Source organism: Mchenga conophoros, linkage group LG3 (genome assembly GCF_057382185.1).
Source record: "Mchenga conophoros isolate Kocher_MC1m ecotype Shallow Benthic linkage group LG3, M_conophoros_male_GT1.1, whole genome shotgun sequence".
NCBI classification, from domain to species: Eukaryota; Metazoa; Chordata; class Actinopteri; order Cichliformes; family Cichlidae; genus Mchenga; species Mchenga conophoros.
This window is the reverse complement of record NC_140528.1, coordinates 75248157-75261347: the sequence shown is the minus strand read 5'-3', so window position 1 is coordinate 75261347 and position 13191 is coordinate 75248157. Positions and strand designations below refer to the sequence as shown.

Sequence of the window (13191 nt, the reverse complement as noted above, 5' to 3'; positions counted from 1 at the left end):
ATTACGTTTTCCGCTTCTTGCGCTGCATCTGCACACATTCGCCCCGACACACGTCTCTTCCATATAAATATATCATTCACGCTATCAGTCTAACTGAACCATTGAAAATCATTGCAGAAATGTGCTGAATGCGTGTATTTCACCCAGAATGTCTGGCTAAACAAGATTACAAGAAGAGCGAGGGGTCAATCCTTACCCTCTGTGATATCCACTACTTGGTGTTTGTGTCGCAGCTGGCTGGGTGCCAACCGATTTACCCCCCCATGCCTCACCTCTGCTGAGGAGGAAATGGAACAAACAGCTTAAAACCTTTTCTACTAATCCCCCAACAATGGAATCTGCTGTTTTTATCGAGGGCGGAGATGGAAAAGATTTTAGGCAGTGGGGCTGAACCGCAGTTCTGAGCCCAGGTAAGCCTGGAGATTTGGTTCAATGGTCCAGTTAAAGCATTTGATCAGCTTCATTCCACCACACTGCTCCATGACCGGGTGGATTTTTGTCCAGGTTACGTAGAAGCCAAGTGTGAAATCTTAACCTACAAATAATAAGGGGAAGGTTTCCAGCTGCTCTTTTGCAACTGGAAATCATTTGAAGCAATGTCTGAAGCCGACTTTGTTTCTTTGCACAGAATTGTCCTCTGCAAAAGATCCTGCCATCCAAATGTTGGAAGGTAGTCAAAAATTACCTCTTGCTTGAAGTGCTTCCTTGAAGCGAGTTTAGCACCTGACCTGTGGACAAGGTTGGAATAATTAAGCCTGGGTATTGTCTGAAGTTATCCTCTCTCACGCTTTTGGTCCTACTTCTGGAAACACTCCATTTGGTTCTTTCGTGCTCAACCGGATAATAGCGAGAACAGTTCAGGGCTGCTGCGCACATGTGAGAGCAGATTTGTTCACTCTGAGTCTAAATCATCTGAAGATGAGATTGCAGCTATGTTACAAGCACAGGAAAGTAAAGTACTGAGTGCACTTGCTTGAAGAATCTCACAATTGTGTAGTATTCAGCTGGAACTCGTTAAAACTCTGCATTAAGCAACAATTTCTCAGAAAAGTGACAAGCTATCAATCACTATCACTCTCCAACTAAAGGTCAGACATAAAACAATCGGATGCTTCCTGTTGAGAGGATGTAACACAGTAGTCAGATCTTCACTGAGGTTTTATTGCCAGTGCGTCCACCCGTAGCCTTACAGAATCTTGCTATGATACGACATCAACTGTTGTGGCTACTTGAAAAACCTTGTACTTAATCCAAGGTGAAAGATTTCACCATCCTTTATCCAACTTTCCTCCTCAAACTTAACTTCTCTGTCATGCACACAGCAGCCAGGGGGGTTGCACGAACCTGACGAACTTTGAGCAATGTCAGCGTCTCACAATCTTTGAGCAAATAGTCAGGTTGAGATAATACAAGGAAATCAAACACGACTTAACTGGTTGCAGTGATTAAGTGATAAGAGCTCATCAAAAATATGCAGTTGCGAGTCAGAAAACACATTTTCCAAAGCAGATTTCCAATGGAATTGGTTTTGCGTGCATTTTTGTCAACAGGAAGAGCGAGAAGAGATTTGCTTCCATACAGAGAAGACTTATCTCAGAATGCAGTGATTACGCACCTCATCTTGCTTTCAACTGTTATTAATCAGGTATGCCACATGCATGTCACATTGGATATAATGTAATTAGGTGTAACTCTCAGCTGTCTGGTGTCCTTAAATTTCTGCGTGAAATGCTCTCAGCGTTCACGTATTATAGCGTCAATCTTTCACCCCGTTCCTTTATTTCTTTCCAGGGTGTCATAAACACAACATGCATGATGCTTCCGAGAAACATAAACACATGTCGAGATGGTTCTCCTGTGGCTGCAGCTGAGGTGTTGCAACACAATGCTTGGCAGAGAAATCAAAGCTGCCTTGCACCATCACAAACATTGGGGATGTGCTTGTTTTCAGCATTAATAAAAGCGTCTTAATCAGTGAAGCATTAGCACATGTTAGCAGGTTTGGGGGTTTTGTGTGTGTGTGTGTGTGTGTGTGTGTGTGTGTGTGTGTGTGTGTGTGTGTGTGTGTGTGTGTGTGTGTGTGTGTGTGTGTGTGTGTGTGCTGGGAGAACTGTGCGCTAACCTTCGCTGTGTTGTGGGTCGAAGATGTTCAAACAATGCTAACTTCTTCATTATTTATAGACAATACAGAAGCGCAATCTAGCAACAGCAAACACATGAATGAGTACGCATACACACACACACACACCATCCTAAATCTTAGGATTAAAGGGATAATGTCAGCTATTCAGTGAGTGTCCAGTATGTAGGTAGCATAACCATTGAGCTGAAATAAAATCATTTACCTCGTCCTTGAAATAACCATAAGCTCTCTGTAAATGAAACATGCAGCTGTTCATCTGATGTCTTAGATTTAATGCCAAGATGTCTAATCAGTGAACGCAATGGTTGCTAATCAGGCAGCGATGGCCCAGTATGCCTACTGCATTAGCCACTGAGTCAACTGTGACCCCCGGACATGTTTCCTCAAATAGTGACCTGAGTCTTTATTTCCCCAAAGTGAGTGTAACAGGCCTGTATTTGAAGCAGACTTTTTTTCTATAATAAATTCAGCTGGCTCAGTATATGAGATCATCTTAGAGATGATCTTGTTCCGATGTCCCGTTACTGAGGCTGTTATTACTGTCTGATTAATGACACAGTTTAGGCATTATATGTCATTACTTAAGCAAGGTAGCATTAAACCCTCTGTGTACACTGATATGTGCATTAAACACAGCATAGAATTCTAAATGCTGATTAGCACTGTCTCCACCACTGACAGAGCATTACAGCAATCTGTGGTTTTTATTCGTGCAATGGAGTTAAAAATATAACTTTGATATATGTATATTCATCAAACACCAGTATTTAGATCAGTGATTACTTCACTGTGAAACTGATCACTGGTCATTCCAGAACAGAGCTCTGGCAGGAAAATTGTTCACAGTGCTAAAACAGCTACCCACTGCACTCATGGTGTCACAGCTTAGCCAGTCTAATATAAAGATAAATATAGACAAAACCTGATCAATTGACCAGAAAAGAAAATTGCACAAACATAGAACATCCAAACACATCATTTCAGTTAACTCAAACCCTCCATTTCTTAGCATTTGAAGCGTTAGCACCTGAAACATTCGCAGGATGGGATTGCTTTCTGCTCTGAAGTGGAGCTTTTATTTTCCAATCAAGCAATACCTGACTAGTAGCTAAAAAAAATGAATAAATGGTTAGCTTAATGTTATGTAAAAAGAGATTAATTATTTGTAAAATATAACGTTCTCCATTAAATTTAGTTCTGTGGGGAAAAAATAACAATGATTAAATTAAATGAAATTAAAAATTTGTAACATGTTATACTACTTTATGAGTTCATGTGATCTGCTCGGGAACAGGTACATCAATCAACCCAAAGAACTGTTTTTGCGCATTCATTTTACTGAGAGTATGATGAAAGAACATTTTGAAATATAATTATACAGTATCATTTCCCTGATGGGAAAGATAAAGTATAATTACCCTGCAATGCACTAACCTAATTCCATACATATGATATTGTGGTAGATTGATTCAACAGCAGATGGTGCTATCAATTATTGAGCCTGTGAAGATGACTCAACCCCCAGTCGGATTAAGTAGATTACCCCAACATCAACTCCCTTATGTACACAGCATTATGCTGATCTAAAGATGAATAGCCCCTGACAGAACCGCCTCAGTCTATCTATCTATCTATCTATCTATCTATCTATCTATCTATCTATCTATCTAGCTAGCTAGCTACCTACCTAGCTACCTACCTAGCTACCTACCTAGCCTGCTATCACTCGGTCTTAAGACTTTATTGTCCCCAGGGAGTATTGTGTATGTTTAATGTATACATTCTTTTGAATCTGACCTAAATATGCTACATGATGATTTCTCTGAGCATTGTCCCACTGCATACCATGATGGAGGCACTTCCAGTATATTCAGCGCTCCACCCAACACGATGCACGTCCCCTTAATCCTGTTAACCCACTCCAACTGTGTGGAGAGAGGAGAGACTAGAAGAGAGCCCGGGGCGAAGACGACATTGTACCCCTCCACCCCGCTGAGATCCAATTGAAGAAACAAGTGCTTGGTACAAAGTGAAGCTCCTTGGCTCGCTGGGACATTAATACATGACTAGTGTAAAAAAAAGGGGGGGGGGGGAAAAGAAGTCTCTGTGATCCATAGCGTATAAATGTGAAATACAAGATTTTGAATCCGGGGATGCAGAGGAGGAACCAAACGTTTGTGTAGGTGTTTATAGCTGCTCATGTTGTGAAACATCTAATCTACAGGTGAAGCAGCCAACAGATGTCTTTATAAATAATTTTATTATTTAGCAATGCCTGTATCTGTCTCTAGAATTACTTGCAAGTTGTAAGAATCTATTAACAGCATTAACTACAATAACTTCTTATTCACTATGAGCTACAAAACAGCCATTTTCCATTGATGTTGTTACATTTTCTGCTACTTTCATAACAAGCACCACTGTTGCACTTCTTGTAGTACTCTACAAACTACTTTTGCTAATGTTCGTAGTCAACTTCCACATGACTGCTTTGAATTGTATCCAAAGCTTTTTAAAAATCAAACGCTAACCTTACCACCACCCCTTGCTTCAGAATTTCATCACAAAATGAGTGTGAAGTTTGTGTTTTTGTCATTTGTTTACTTGTAGAATGTACTGGGGTCATTGTTTGTTAGTGGTAAAAAAGTGACCTCTAGAACGGTAAGACAGAGCCTTTGTGCGCTAAGCTGTTCTCAACAACATGTTTTGATTCTCACCCAGCCCGATAAAGTAGTCTTAACCCAAAAGAGTGAGGGTGTGGGTGCACTGGGCATTGTTAGCTGCAGTTATAATGTCTACACATTTTAGAGTATGAATAAATGTGCATTTTAAAGAGGAATGACATTCAAGTTATGTCACTATGGTAGATTTCACAGTAGATTTTTTTTTATTGCAGAAGCACCCTTGTAAGTGGAGTCCCCAGTGCCGGAAGATAAACTGCTGTGGGTGGCTGATAGCGCAGAGATTTTAAATCCTTTACAGTAAACATTGCCGCAGCTTTTGACTGGCTCTGGTTGCCTCTGTCGGCTTTATAACTGCGCTGCAATGTGGGCCATAGCAGATGTGGAATATTCCCATTTCAGAGTTGCATTGCTCAAGTCCTTTCTGTGTCAAAGCATTCATTGTTTGAGGAAAGCTCTGGCTGTGCTGGAGTCAGATCTATAAAACTGTACAGAGTCCAGCTTTAGTACTGAGCCTATTTTTATACTGTACCCAGAACTCAGCGCATTACACACTCTGTACAACATTCCTAATGCATTCAGCTCTAGGTACAGTGTAAAATGTTAAGTAAGGTAACAAAATCATTAAAGCAGCTAAAATGAGCAGTAGCTGGCTGCAGCATTTGACTTAATTACCGTCCTCCTTATGCACAGCTACACAGAGCTGCCACATGGCTGCTTGTTTACATTCGGGAATAGGTGGAAAATTTCTGTTTCCACCTTAATCTTAAGTGCATTCACATGGTGTTGGAGTCATCGTAAGAAATTAGTTCCTGAAATTTCACATCAAGGTGGAACAATCACTTGGAAAGCTGATGAAATATAAGGAAGTTTGGTTAGAGGTAGAAAAATGTTGACCGTTGGTGCAAATTTACATACTGCAGGTAATAGGGAAGAGGGGCTGAGCGGGGGAATCCAATGACGATGTTAATGCACTTATTCTAAATATGGCAACTTAAAAGATAAAAGAGTCTGACTTTCAGTTTATACAACTTTCTTGTGCCAAATTAGATCTGCTTAAAAACTGCCTGGGAAATAAAAAGAACCTCTTCTTTGGCTCAATTCACTTAAATCCATCGTCTGCAAGTATGCTGAAAAGTAAGATGACTGCATTATAAGCTTTTCAACCTCATTTACAGGAAAAATTACATTTCTGTCAGACTGTGTAAGATCACATTCAAATAATTACACCGCAGCCAGGACTGAAAGGATGAAAGATGGTGATTATGTAGTGGAAGCAGATTATTTCATTCAGCTGATTCAGTGGCTGATTACACAGTTTATAGTGCAGTGTGGATCGCTGATGAAATAATTCTTTGGCTTTATGTGTCTGCAGTGATATAAATCCTCAGTGTGATATGTTGAACATCATGTTAAAGGTTTATGTCGCATATCGCTCATATCTGCGATTCTTTTGGGGCCAAATGACTGATTTTTAAATGAAGTGTCATTACTAGCAGGAAAAAACACGCCGCTCGCTTTAAATAGGCTTTTTCATGCTGAATGAATGAGTGATGAGTGAGTCTCCATTTACTGTAACATTCAAATTCATTTAACTGTAACAGCCTTCAAATGTGAGCTGGAAAATGAAGCACATGCGCTGCACTCAAATAGTATATTTGATCACGATGCCGTAAAATTGACTCTAACTGCGTTTTGTGCTCATTTAACTTTTAAAACATGGAAAGACTTACAAAATTGTTGCAGATATTACCTTTTCAGTGACTCCACACTCAAATACAGAACCAAACATATCACTTTAAAGCAGAATGCTATCTTCTGTCAAACACTTAAACGTGTCCAGTGATATTTTTGACCACTGGCAGAGCTGTGATCAAGTGCGTCAACATCTTATCTGCACTCTGCAGATCCACACGAATTTGCATGCTTGTTTTAAGGCTTTTCTTCTGATTTACTGTTGGTGGCTGTAATGTGCACTGTGTGCATGGTAATGAGCCATCAAGAAGACTGTAAATACAAGAAATGTCAGTTTGAAATACTGAAAGACTTAAAACACAATGTGTTTTAGTGAAGCTTGCTTAGTTTAAACCAGCCTCTCTCTCACACACTCTGACATCAATACCATAGCATGCAGAAGGGGATGTAGCTCAGTGGTAGAGCACGTGCTTCGCATGTATGAGGTCCTGGGTTCAATCCCCAGCATCTCCATTTCTTATCTTATCTATGTCAGCCTATATAACAACAAATGGCACAAAGTGTTTACCAGAATAGGCAATAATTCCTGATGAAGGGGTGAATGACAAAGCAGCAGTAGCAGCGGTTCTCCTCAACTAAATAAAACCTCTTTTGTTTGAAATATATGAGCATTTAATTGACTTACCTGTCCTTTCATCTGAAATTTGTGATAAATGAGTGTGAAACATGGGTCACATGCAAAGTCCTCTCATCATATTCTCTGATTATGTTATCTGTCTCTATCTGCTGATCTCTATTGTCCATGCCAAATTTGCAAAATGAGAATAAGAGCGCAAAGAGAGTGAGGGTGGAACAAGGAGCAGGAACAAAGAGAAGGAGTAAATTGATCCTTGGCTGATGGAAATTGAAAACGCTTCGATGAAGAATGCCGTCTTAGCGTGCGAACACGATGCCATCGTGTCTATTAAACAAAGGACACGGTTCAATAATCAGCACACGAGCAAGTTTTATTAATTTCATCAGGAAGGATGAACAGGTTTGTGCAGGGAAGGCGGGAGGGATGAATCCAGCTGGGTGTCTGCTCACATGACAACAGCTCCTTCATTTTAAAGATTTTGCAAGCCAAGACTGAAAGAAATTCAGAGGGGATTAAAAAGGGGGAGAGGAGGAGTGACAGGAGGACAGGAGGGAGGAGAAAGAGAGTGGCATCTGTCCCTCCCAAACATCTGCTCGTTGATTAGCAGGAGAGGAGAGGGGAGCAGAGGAGGACAGGAGAGGAGAAGAGGGTTTAAAGTTGGTTTGAGCGCTTAAAATAGCCATGGTGGAGTGGAGCACAGGAAATAAATCAAACGTTCTTTAAATACTGCATGAGATTAGAAAATATATTATTGAAATGTGAGTCCATTTTATGAAAAAAGTGCTCGTCTCTCATGGTGAGTAAAATACAGAGTGCAGCGTCTCATCCATGGCTAATGTCTTTCCTCCTACTGTACGTGTACACTAAAGGGAAAGCAGCCTGATGTGTGCGTACGTGTGGACCAAAATCTATTCATTGTCTCTGAATTGTTATGAAGTATCTTTTAAAAATGAGTCCTCTTGGCTACTCTTCAGCACAGAGAAGCTATCATTGCAGTGGAACCAAAATAAAATATCGGTGCTGTGATAAAATTAATCTTAGTGCATTACAGCGGGCTGGATTTTGACCTTTCTAACAAACGGCATCTTGGGACACGTTGACACGCTGCTTTAATGGTCTAATATTAGATTTCTCCTTTAAAAACTGGCTGTATCCACAAATTTAGCTCCACTTACCTGCTGTCACACTGATAAATAACAGTTCCCCCCCCCCAAGAGCTGCACTTAATTGAATTGTGAAGACTCCATAAAGTGCACTGAAGTGTAGGGATGGGTACCGGTATCTGGTGCCATTATGGCACCGGTTCTGACATAAACGGTAGTAACCAGACCGAAAAGCAGTGCACATTTCAGTGCTTTGTTTTCCTGAGATGTCATACACTTTGGATTCCAGCCAATCATTTTACCTTTGCAAGCGTAGTAGGCGGGCCCAGGTACGTGCTTTCTTTTAGAGCAAAGCTACAGATTAAAAATGCCGAAAGCAAAGCAGTCAAAGTCCGGCTGTACTTCACAGCAAAAGATGCAAACTCAGCAGCCTGCAACAAGTGCTTTAAGGTGATACTGTGCAAAGGAGGTAACTCCTCGAATCTGATGAAACACCTGGCGACGTATAGCATTTTGTTAAAAGCCGAGAAATGCGCCGTATTTGATAGGTTGCTGCGAGACCTCACACCGAGCACATCTACTGCGGTTCCCTGCAGTGTTGGGAAGGTTACTTTTAAAATGTATTCCATTACAGAATACAGAATACATGCCCCAAAATGTATTCTGTAACGTATTTCGTTACGTTACTCAATGACAGTAACGTATTCTGAATATTTTGGATTACTTAATATATTATCATGCTGTTTACAACTATGTGAATGTACTATTGCTGTGATTTAATACTGTTACTGAAGGTCCGCGGCTCCGAACCGTAGTAAAGGGACCTCTGGCTAATATGGTGGGTTCTGTGTCGGGCTCGTAGCCGAAAAATAGCTTTACTTTGTTGTCTGGGTCAACTTTGCTTGCGAGAGACAGAGAGAGGCGTTGAAAGACTGCTCCAACTGAACTTATTGTTCCCCAACACTGGTTGCCTGTTATCTGACCCGGAGTTAGCAACATCCCCCAAAAACCCGAAGAGGAGAGTCCTGGCCCCTAGCCCTGCCAGTGTAGCAGAAATGATGACGAATGATGACGGCAGCAGCAGCCGTTCTTCTCGGCATGAGTAGCTTAATGTTGTTCGTGTGTAATTTACGTTGAGTAGGCTAACCACGTTATGACATTAATGCATGTGAGGTGAACTAGCAAACATCATCATAGCTACATGCAGCTGTCCTCTTGTTTGATGGCAGATACTCCCTTCACCCTGGCCAAAAAGGCTAAAATGACCAAAGAAAAAGTGGAAAACAGCTGAACATGAGAGGTTTTTGGACAAAGTTTGTGTTTTTTCCATTGTTTAAGCACTGCTTCCAGCCAAGAGTGATGCCATAAATCCCCTATAGCTGCAGAAAAGGCTAACATTGTTATCTTTTTACAAAAAAACAGCTGAACATGAGAGGTTTTTGGACCAATTTTGTGTTCTCCATTCTTTAAGCACCGTTTTGAGCACCGTTTAAGCACCGGCACCGTTTCAAAAGTACCGGTTTGGTACTGGTATCGGATAAAACCTAAACGATACCCATCCCTACTCAAGTGAATGATGTTATAAGTGTACTTCAGTTGTAACGCTGAATACAGCTTCCACTAACTGCTGATGTTCAATATAATTGCTACAACTGCATTGTGATCACAGTTTATGTACCAGGAGATCAAGAACGAAAACATTTTTTAGACAACGTCAGAAAAACCCGCCCCCACCCCAACTGATTCTGTAAACAGGTAGTTCTCAGGGGTAAATTTAAGTCGACAGGGAGTTGAATACCTTTCTGCTCGGGGGGCGAATTGTGGAGAAACATGCAGAATAATCACGCAAAAATGTCAGAAAGGATTACATCAGCTTAGGCTCGCTCCTTTGAACACGTCCATCACAAAGACATCTCATCCCAAAGTTGGTTTCTTTGGAAATTAATTAAGAAGAAATCATCCATAAATAAACAGATGTTTTCCCACACCTTTTGCTGTTATTTGACAGCAGAGTGACGAGTGTTAGAGAAGCTAGAAGACTACAATAAACCTATTATAGTGGTGTCGTTGCTGCGGCTTAATAAACCAAATTGTCTCACTCTACTGTTTCATAGATTTTAACATTACTGCTCTGATACTGACCTTATTTAAAAGTAGGTTTTTTAAGTAGTGTGTAAAAACGCTACAGCCTGTTCTTCATCTGCTTAGTGAATGGATGATTCCTTAATGGAAATTAGAATATATCTCCACTTCCGAAACTTCGACCTAGCTGGAATCAAAACAAGCTGCAGCACAAACTAACATGTGTTGGATGCTCCTGATCCACGCTAAAGCTCACGTTCACCTGTTTATTTCCAGCCTGGTTTCTGCCTCGTGCGCTCCTCTTTCACTCTAAATTACTTCGTTCTCATCCCAGGAGCATTAATTAGTGGTGTTATGTCATAGCCACTGGAGTGGCTCATGTACGCACAAGGTGTCCTTTTGCATCTGTGTCCTGACTCAACGGGTTATTGCGTTAGCGAGACAGAACTTCACCAACGAGGGAAAGCAAAATTAAGAAGTGAGCGAATGAAGAACAAAAAAAAACAAAAGACGTTGTCAAGCGCAAAGATCCCAACTGAACACAAATGTACATCACAAATGATGATGTGACAGACAAACCAAAACACAAAAAATGTGTCTGTCTGTGTACGCGTTTCCATTTGGAGAGTAAACAGAGACGGTTTCTAATCCACTGCAGTCTTCTAAAATCCTATGTACATCATTGGATGTGAATGATGTAATCGTCTGCCCACTGAGTGACTGACATGTGGGTTGGAATAGGGAAGTGAACAGCGGCGGAGTTCACAGAAAACAAACATTAAAGAATCATAAATTCCAGCATGAAAGCACAGACTGGCTGAAGTGGACACTTCACTTCATTGTTTTCAACACTCGGTTCTAATTCAGCTCTTTGCATGTTATAACTTTGCTCTTCTCAGCAGCTGGCTGATGGACCAACAACAGGACAGGCAATACTGGCTCACAGTCTACCATATATGTACCACATATTTTTGATACCACCCCCATTAACAGTAACCACTCTGTTCTACCCCTGCTCAAGCGCAAAACAAGTCTTGGCACCATATAAATCCTGTAGCTTGTTCATCAAGGTACCAACAGTAAAGAAAACCTTTTGCCCAACAGGAAGACCCAGGTGGCATCTTACAAAAAATGATTATACAGAATCTAAACTCTCTTTTCATTCAGATAAACATGGCATCAGCACCAACATGCTGCCCAAAAGTGTTTTCTTTCACAAAAGCCTCCCTGCGCACAGTCTGCACCTGCTGCACGGTCGTAATGACTGAACTCAAAAGGGTCACAGGTTCTGACTTTGTTACCTTGAGTAAACTCATCAAGGAGCAAAAAAAGAAACTATTCTTGATGTGTTCTTACATAAGCTCATCTATTAATGATGCTTGTCATGGCTACAAGACAATGCTGCGCTTTTTATTCTTCCTCTTTTTTTTGTTCAGTCCTCATTTATTTAGTGTGGCAGCCGATTTGCTCTATCGTTCAGTTCCTCTTTCATCGGTTCACTCTCCTCTGTTTTCCTCTATGTCCTCGACCCTTCCTCCAGCTCTCCTCCACTCTGGTGCGTCTCCTTTGAGCTCCGTCAGCTCCCTGAAGACAGAAGGGAAAGCCGGCTTTGGGGGAAGGGGCGATAAGGTGGTGGTGGTGCTGATGGGGGATGAGGAGAAGGGTGTGAAGAATGGTGTTCCCAGAATGTCAACACCCACACATGTGCACATTTAACCTACATATATCTACACACACATATGTGCACACACACACACACTGGAGATCTAGCTCTGTAGCTGCCACTGTGCCCACTGGCGCACACACAAAAATGTAGATACAACTGCTGCCAGTCGTTCCACACTAACACCCCCCCCCCCCCCCCGGAGGCCCCTATATGCATTAATTGGTGTAATTATATTTGCATAAGGGTGTCCTGTTTCAGCTAACGACATGCACCACACACACTGCAAGTTTTAATAGGCAGGATAATTGAATATGGTTCTCCCGCTACTGCCCCGAAGGCTCTTTCCACGTGTACTGCAGAGGGTCGCGCTTTACATTTGCTTAGATAAATAGATACACATTTGCCTGCGGTGCAAATTCTAATCATAAACTTCAAAGGTTAATCATCGTATAGCTGATCAAGAGCGGTAACGTCCTGTGTCCAAAAAATTGAAAACAGAGAAGATAACCTTAAAAAAAACACAAACACACACAGCATTGAAAACAAATCTGCATATTTGTCAAGGGCTTGAAGTGGAAATCAACTTGACATTTTCCCGAGTGTAATGCTTTTTTACCCCCCTTCTAATCATTACTGGGTTACGTTTAATAAGTGAGACCGAAGAATGCGCGCTACTTGTTTACAACGGCCGCAACATAATTACCACCCAAGCCATGCAGTCGGAGACGCTGATTAAAGGAGTTACAAGAGACAATTAGTTGTTTTCATTATCGCTGGAGTAATTGGAAGAAACCTTGAGTTGGCCTGGATGGATTTACTGTACGGGTAATTATATCTCGTATTATACAGTACATTTTAATTTCAACTAGACAACATTAGGCATCGTACCAAATCCCAAAACATTAATTACTTGAATGTTGCCGCTACAGTAAAAATTTCCAGTTTTGCCCACTCAAAGACTGTGACCGTGACCTTTAAGGCCACAGTCACACCAACATAACCAAGGAACTTTAGCCAGGTTCACTTCTGGCCAGAGCCCAGAGTGCAACAGTATCTCCCAAAGCATTACCACCACTGGCCAGATTAACGCTGTGCACATCCCTGCTGGATTATTTTCTAGCAAGTACACCTCATTTCTGCTGATATCCTCACCAATATTGCAGCAAAAGATTAGTCCCATTAAT

General features: G+C 41.3%; 1 non-coding gene across 1 annotated transcript; it reads left to right on the top strand.

The window, feature by feature from the left end:
* Nucleotides 1-6960: 6960 nt before the first annotated feature.
* trnaa-cgc (transfer RNA alanine (anticodon CGC)) lies at nt 6961-7032 on the top strand. The gene has a single exon. It is a non-coding gene; the product is annotated as a tRNA-Ala (tRNA).
* Nucleotides 7033-13191: the final 6159 nt, after the last annotated feature.